The sequence below is a fragment of the Triticum urartu genome, chromosome 6, assembly GCF_003073215.2.
Source record: "Triticum urartu cultivar G1812 chromosome 6, Tu2.1, whole genome shotgun sequence".
Lineage (NCBI taxonomy): Eukaryota > Viridiplantae > Streptophyta > Magnoliopsida > Poales > Poaceae > Triticum > Triticum urartu.
This window is the reverse complement of record NC_053027.1, coordinates 241,195,241-241,203,785: the sequence shown is the minus strand read 5'-3', so window position 1 is coordinate 241,203,785 and position 8,545 is coordinate 241,195,241. Positions and strand designations below refer to the sequence as shown.

At 44.6% G+C, this 8,545-nt stretch overlaps 1 pseudogene; it reads left to right on the top strand.

Annotated features, from left to right (window-relative positions):
• The first annotated feature begins 1,496 nt into the window (after nucleotides 1-1,496).
• Nucleotides 1,497-2,257, top strand: LOC125517670 (annotated as a pseudogene).
• The last annotated feature ends 6,288 nt before the right edge of the window (nucleotides 2,258-8,545 follow it).

Sequence of the window (8,545 nt, the reverse complement as noted above, 5' to 3'; positions counted from 1 at the left end):
AGCTGTCCCAAAATATCTACCCACCTAACGGGCATATCATTGAAGGGCATTTATGTATTATCTTGTTGGGCTGCTCCCTAGGCTATAAATAGCCGCCAATACAACCACTAGTTGTTTGGCTGCTCCGAGAGAAACTGACATTTGTCATTGAGAGCATCCCATCCTCTAAGGACTTTGAGCGAAAATCCTCAGTGAGGTAAACCCAAACCCAAACACCTATAAACCCAAAGTGATTGAGAATCACTGAAGAAATTGTTCCTGTGTGGAATTGACGCTTGTTACCTCTGAGGATTGTGCATCCTCCAGATGGTTAGGCGTCATGGTCTAGAGCATCCAAGAGGAAATTGTGGATCGCCGAGTGACCGAAACTGTGAAGGTTTGGAAGTCACCCGAAGACTTACCATGAGTGATTGGGTGAGGTCTATGTGATCTTAGCTCAACGAGAATACAGTGAGGGCTGTGTGTCTGGGACTGTGTGTCCTCAGGTTTAAATACCTAGCTGCTCCAACCAGACGTACGACTGTCACAACAGTTGGAACTGTTCTACCAAATCATCGTCTTCACCAAGCTACTGGTTCTATTTCCTCAACCCTTTTATTTCCTCATTCTTGTGTTGATGAATTTGATCATTCCTGTTTGATGACTTTGACTGAAGAATTTCTCAATTTCCTCATTCCTAATTCTTCAGTCACTTTGTCTTCAGCCTGCTTATCCTGTGTACATGCTACTTGTGCTCTGTGCTTGTTTCATTTCATCATGATTACTATGTTACTGCTCTATTACGCTTGCACCTGAGTACTTATTCCGCTTCTAGTTGTTCATGACATAGGAAATTCCTAACCTTGAATTTCCTTAGTAACGAATTTGTAAAAATCACCTATTCACCTCCCTCTAGTCGATATAACGCACTTTCAATTGGTATCAGAGCAAGGTACTCCCTTGTTCTGTGTGATTTTGGTTTAACCATGTGGAGTTTTAGTTATGTCGACTGCAGGCATGATCAAGGTCCCGGCTAGGTGTCCTACCTTCGATATGACAGACTACCCCTACTAGAAGAATAAGATGCATATGCATCTTCAGGCAATTGACAACGATATCTGGTACGTTGTGGAAAATGGCGTTCCCTCCATCATTCCTTCCGTGAATGCTGCTAATTTGAAGAGATTCAAGCAACTTGACTCTCAAGCAATGAATATCATATGTGGCCATCTGAGCAAAGGGTATTATGGCAGAGTGAGTGCTTTGGAGACAGCAAAGCTTATCTGGGATAGGATGTCCAAGGTCTACGGAGGAGTCTCAACTCAACGTGACTCTCGGGTTGACGTTCTTCACAATCTCTTCAACCGCTTCAAAAGACTCAACAATGAAAATGTTCAGCAAATCTTCAATCGCCTCACTGACATCTTCAAGCACTTGGTGCCACTGACATCACCAACCATGAGGTGGTGAAGAAATGGATGAGATTGCTTGATTCCTCATTTGACACTCTTGCACTGATGATTCCAGAACGTGGAGACTAGAAGTCACTTGATCCTGCTGATATCCTCGAGAAGCTAAATACTCATGAGTTTCAACTTGCTGAGAGGAAAGATATCTATGGACAAAGCTATGGAAGATCACGCGCACTGAAAGCCAAGGTAGTGTCCGAATCTGAAGAAGAGGATTCTGGTAGTAGCCTTGGTGATCCTGAAGAACCGAGCCAGGAGCTAGCAATGCTTGTGAGGAAATTCCCGAAGTTCTCAAGACATGGTCGCTTTGGAAAATCTTCAAGAGGTACAAATGCAAGAAATCTGGTCACTACATTACTAATTGTCCTATGTGGGCAAAGGAATCAAAGAAGAATAAGTACAAGGATGATAGTTCTGATGAATCAAAGAGGAAGAAGAAATATTCAAAGTCCTCATCGTCCAAATCTTCAAAGTCTTCATCTCAGGCTCGGGCATTCACTGGCAAGGAAATGGACTCTGAAGCTGAATCTGAAGAAAATGAGGATGTAGAGGAATATGAGGAGTCAGATTCCGGTGTGGCGAGCCTAGCCCTCGCTACTGCTTTTTTTAGCAAGTCCATCTTCAACACTTAGGAAAATGACTTCCCTAACACTACTGACGCCGGCAACGATGACTACGGTCGCACCTATTGCTTCATGGCAAAAGGTGCCAAGGTATTCAAATGTCCCTCCTCTGAATCAAGTGAGGATGAATCTGATGAAAATCTCAAACCAAGCTATTCCAAACTTGCTAAGATTGCCGTAAAATAGCATAAGTCTTTTGAAAAGGTTTAAAATATGCTAGACAAAAGCGATGACCTGTTGGGTGAGGAAATGGATCGAACTCAAACTGGAAATATTCAGAGACTTCAGTCCAAGTTTGATAACCTTCAAAGTCATCATAACACACTCTTAGCTGATAATGAGAAGCTTTCCTATGAATTTCTTCAAAGAAAGCAAGATCTTGAGAAGCTAAGGGTGAGTTATGAACATCTTCAGAAGGAACGTGATTCATTGCTTGCTCAACAGATCAGTTCTGCTCAGGATGAATTCATTCCACCATGTTTGAAATGCATTGAACGTGAATCTGTTAATTCTTCACCTGAAAGTTCAAAGGGTTCTATTGCTGCAAATTCTTCAACTGTCTCTATGGTCACAAATTCCTCATCTGAGGATACCACAAGTATCACTGACAATGCAGGGTTGAAGGAATTGTATGTGACAGGCATGTACAAAAGCCTCAAAGGGCATCAGTCTCTTTGTGATGTGCTTAAAAAGCAGATCCTCAACAGGAACCCTAGGAAAGAGGGTATTGCCTAATGCTGATGGGACCTACTAGAAACCTGAGCAGTATCCCAAAATCTCATTGATTACTACAAAGGACCTCCCGTAGATCCATCCACTTTATCTGGCTTTACTTGTGTATATTCATATTCATCTGATGAGTCATTTGAGTCCAACTATAAACTGTTCAAAAATCAGAATGGTGAAGTATTTGGTAGATATGTTGGAACTAACTGCAGGAACGGTCCCCTTATGAAGAAAATCTGGGTTCCGAAAAGGTTCCTTGAGAGTCTTCAACCGAATGTCATCATGACACCACCTCTAAAGAATAGGAACCCTAGATCACATTTGTAACACCCCGGATGTAATTTACCTTATATGTATCCCAACTCTTGCCGTTTCCGGCGGTAAGTTATTTTATTTCCTCGGGTTCGGGTTTTTGTCTCCGTGTGTTGTTGCCATTTTCATGCATCTCATATCATGTCATCATGTGCATTGCATTTGCATACATGTTTGTCTCATGCATCCGAGCATTTTCCCCGTTGTCCGTTTTGCATTCCGGCGCTCCTATCTCCTCCGGTGGCCCTTTCTACCTCTTTTCGTGTGTGGGGGTTAAACATTTCCGGATTAGAACGAGACTTGCCATGCGGCCTTGGTTTACTACCGGTAGACCACCTGTCAAGTTTCATGCCATTTGAACTTCGTTTGATACTCCAACGGTTAACCGAGGGACCGAGAAGGCCTCGTGTGTGTTGCAGCCCAACACCCTTCCAATTTGGCCCAAAACCCACCAAAACCCACTCCATCATCTAGAGCGTTCGATCATGATCGCGTGGCTGCAAACCGCACCTCATTTGGACTCTCCTAGCTCCCTCTATGCCTATATATAGATCCCTTCCCCGAAATCCCGCAGTCCAAAACCCTATTTTTCCCCTCCACGCCGCCGGACACGTCCGAGCGACGCCGGACAAATCACGCCGTTACTATGTGTCTTTCCCTGATGATCAGTAGTGGTGCCCAGTTGGGGCGATCGGGACCGTGTCACATGTTGGGGTTGATCTTTTATTTTGGTACCGTAGTTGGACGATGGAGTGTATTGGATGATTCTAATGTTATTCATGTATTTGTGTGACATGGCAAATGTAAGCCAACTATGTACCCAGTTTCCCTATTATCTTTTTACATGGGTTGTTGTGAAGATTACCTTACTTGCGACATTGCTTTCAATGCGGTTATGCCTCTAAGTCATGCTTCGACACGTAGGAGATATAGCCGCATCGGGGGCATTACAAGTTGGTAATCAGAGCCTTCCCCGACCTTAGGAGCCCCACTGATTGATCGAATTAGCTCACATTATTGAGTCTAGAAAAATGTTTTGAGTCATTTATGAATTATATATCGGAGAGTTTAGGAATTCTTTTTACTCCCCAGTCCCTTCATCGCTCTGGTAAGGCATCCTGACGTAGAGTTTTGACTCTTCTCTTCTCAAATTTCACGAAAAAAAAATTTAGGATCACGCGGGTATCTTGGAATCGTTCTGATCGATTTGTGACGAGAACATTGTTCTTGGTGCCTCCTGTCATTTAGGGGTTGTGGCAGTGTCTTGGGGAGTTGAGCTCCGAGGTGTTGTCCTCACAATTTTATCGTTGCAGTTCTGGAATACCTGAGTTTAGTTTCGCCGACATCGAAAATCTCTTTTATGTAGTTGTTGGTGAGATAACCTCGACGCCACCCAGTACTGGGGCGGGAGTTCAGGAGTATTGCCATAACTTGTATAACGGATGCTTTTCGAAGGTTGAGGTAGACGATTTCCGAAGTTTTTCTCGGTTATGTTTTGAAGGATGGATACAGCTGGATGTAGGAATTGCTAGGTTTGGGTGAAATATTATGCTTCCCCTGTATCCCCAACACCTGATTGCATAACCGGAAAGGTTCAGGAGTTTCATAGGTGGGAATTCTTGTAGTTCTAGTTCTTCTTCCACGAATATTTGGTTTGAGATTGGGTGATCCTTACCGAGTATTCGTTCTTGTTCCGTACCTTGTTGTTGTTTTTCTTCTATCTCAATTCTAAGTGGCTTCTCAATTTATGGATATGTGACCATTTCAATTGGAATGCATTCGTTCATTTTGTTCGGATGTGAAGACTATATGTTGCAATTTCAACCTGTTTGGTTCAGCTTCAATATTTGTCTATCAATGTGCTAATGGATGTCAACCTGTTCAGGATGGCTCCTCCAACGCGCACGACTCCGAATCCTGATCCGCCACCACCACCTCCACCTCTGGAGGCATGGCAAGCTGTGATGGCCGCTACCAATGCAACACGCAGATGATCATGCAACTTCTTCAAGAGCGCAACCAAGGGAACCAGGGCAATAACCAGAATCACTTTGCTACACTCAACCAGTTCCTTGCTAACCAGCCAAAGACTTTCAGCAATTGTGTTGAGGCAACTGACGTTGATGATTGGCTCATGGACTTATGCAAGCATTTCGAGTGCAGTAACGTCAAGCTTGAGGACTTTGTCAAGTTCGCTTCCTTCCAACTCAAAGACCAAGCTGCAGAATGGTTTCAGCAGTACAAAGATTCCAGAGGAGGCCGTGTGATTACCTGGGATGAATTCCGTCAAGACTTCAAAGCTCATGATATTCCTCAGAGCGTGGTTGAAAGCAAGCGTGAGGAATTCTGCAACCTGAAGCAAGGCTCTATGTCTGTCTATGAGTACAACAAGATGTTTCAGAAGCTCGCCTGCTTTGCTAAGCAAGACGTCCCTAACGAGAAGAGCATGATATACCAGTTCAGGGGTGGTCTCAGAGAAGAAATCCAGCTAGCTCTTGTCCTCTTTGAGCCCAGGAGGTATGATGAGTTTTACAACATGGCATTGAAGCAAAAGACTGCTCAATTCAAGTGCGATGCTTCCAAGAAGTGAGTCAGAGATGCTATTCCTTCTTCCTCAACTCAAGTGGCTAAGTAGCAGAAGTATTGGCTTCCTCCTCCTCTGTTCTGTCAGCCTTATCAGCAGAAGAGCAAAGGTGGCAGTGGATATTCCCACCCACCCAACCCTGGCTTTCAGAACAAGACTTCGTCTCAAGCTCCAGGATCGAGTGCTCCGTATCACCGTCCGCTCTCGGAGGTCACGTGCAACAACAGCCAACAGAAGGGTCACTATGCCAACAAATGCTTCAATCAGAGGCGCCTCCCTCCTCCTCCTCTGAGAGCGGCAAGTATAGCTGTGGTCAAGCATAACCCCAAGCACGCCAAGGTCAACTTGATGAATGCAACTCAGGGAGAGGACTCGTCAGATGTCATCACGGGTAACCTTCCTATTAACGATGTTCCTGCAAAAGTACTTTTTGATACTAGTGCATCGCATTGTTTCATGTCAAAGCCATTTTTTGCCAAGAATGAATTCGTTTCTTCTCATTTGGGCAAACAAATGGATATCGTTTCTCCTGGCAAATGTTTAAGTGCAAGTCTGGAGGTTCCAGATGTTACTATCACTTTGGGAGACTACAAGTTTCTTTCTTCTCCAATGGTCCTTGGTAACTTGGATATTGATCTTATTCTCGGAATGGATTGGCTTTCTAAGCACAAGGCTCAGCTTGATTGTGCTGCCAGGCAGATTCAATTGACTCATTCGTCTGAGGATGTAATTTTCTTTGTCGCTCGTGATGATACCATCCGTCTGTTTTCTCTCAATGAGAAGGGTGAACTGGATGCCATCTCTCAAATTCCAGCCGTTTGCGAATATCAAGACGTCTTTCCAGAAGAGCTTCCAGGAATGCCTCCGCACCGGCCAGTTGAATTCGTCATCGATCTTGAGCCTGGCACGGAACCTGTTTGCAAACGTCCTTAAAAGTTTGGACCTGAAGAGTTGAAGGAGCTGAAGAAGCAACTCGATATTCAAGAGCGAATGGGTCTCATCCGACCTAGTTTTTCTCCGTGGGGTTGTGGAGTTCTTTTTGTGAAGAAGCAGGATGGAACGGACAAACTTTGTGTTGACTACCGTCCATTGAACAAGAAGACTATCAAGAACAAGTACCCACTTCCCAACATCAACGAGCTGTTCGAACAACTCAAAGGTGCTCAAGTATTCTCGAAGCTTGATCTCCGTATGGGTTATCACCAGATTCAAATCCGTGAGCAAGATATTCCCAAGACGGCTTTCAGAACAAGCTATGGTTCATATGAATACACTGTCATGTCTTTTGGCCTCGTCAACGCTCCTCTGACTTTCTCCCGCATGATGAACTTCATCTTCAATGCCTACACAAATGACATTGTCTTGGTCTACCTCGACGACATTCTGGTATTTTCGAAGAACAAGGAAGATCATGCCAAGCACTTGCGTTTGGTGCTCGATAAGCTCAGGGAACATCAGTTCTACGGCAAGTTCTCAAAGTGCGAGTTTTGGCTCGATGAGGTTCTTTATCTTGGGCATATCATCTCTGCCAAGGGCATAACGGTGAATCCTGAGAAGGTGTCTGCAATTGTGAATTGGGAACCACCTCAGAACGTGAAGCAACTCCGCAGCTTCCTTGGTCTCGCAAGCTATTGTCAAAGGTTCGTTGAGAACTTTTCAAAGATCGCGAAGCCTCTTTCAAACCTTCTCCAGAAGCACGTCAAGTACGTTTGGTCTTCGGAATGTGACATCGCTTTCAACACCTTGAAAGAGAAATTGGTCACTGCTCCAGTTCTGACTCCTACTGATGAATCCAAAGCGTTCGAGGTCTTCTGCGATGCCTCTCTTCAAGGTATTGGTGCAGTGTTGATGCAAGAGAAAAAATTTGTTGCTTATACCTCTTGCCAGTTGAAGCCCAACGAGAAGAACTACCCCACTCATGACCTTGAGTTGGCGGTAGTTGTGCATGCTCTTTTGACTTGGAGACATCTCTTATTGGGAAGAAAAGTGGACATCTTCACTGACCACAAGAGTCTCAAGTACATCTTCACTCAGCCTAATCTCAACCTCAGGCAGACTCATTGGGTCAAAATGATTCAAGAGTATAATCCGAGCATCGAGTATACTCCAGGCAAGGCCAATGTGATTGCCGACGCATTGAGCAGGAAAGCGTACTGCAATAGTCTGATTCTCAAGCCTTACCAACCCGAGCTTTGTGAAGCTTTCCGCAAACTCAATCTGCAAGTTGTTCATCAAGGTTTCCTCGCCAACCTTCAAGTCTCTCCTACTTTGGAAGATCAGATTCGCGAGGCTCAACTTCTTGATGCTATGGTGAAGAAGGTGAAGATTGGGATTGCCAAGAGTCAACCCAAGTACAAGTGCTATCGCCTTGATGACAAGGATACTCTCTTCTTCGAGGATCATATTGTTGTGCCTAAAGGTGACCTTCGTAAAGTTATTATGAACGCGGCTCACAATTCACTCCTCTCCATCCACCCTGGGAGTACGAAGATGTATCAGGACCTCAAGAGGCTTATTGGTGGACTCGAATGAAGCGCGAGATTGCTAAATTCATGAATGAATGTGATGTCTGCAGAAGAGCGAAGGCGGAACACCAACGACCAGCTGGTCTCCTCCAACCTCTTGCCATTCTAGAATGGAAGTTTGACCACATTGAGATGGACTTCGTGACTGGGTTTCCGAAGTCCAAGCGTGGCAATGATGCTATATTCGTTGTCATCGACAAACTCACTAAAGTGGCTCACTTTCTGCCTATCAAAGAGTCTATCACTGCAGCTCAATTGGCGGAGCTTTATACCTCTCGGATTGTCTCTCTGCACGGCATTCCACAGTAGATCTCTTCAGACCGTGGC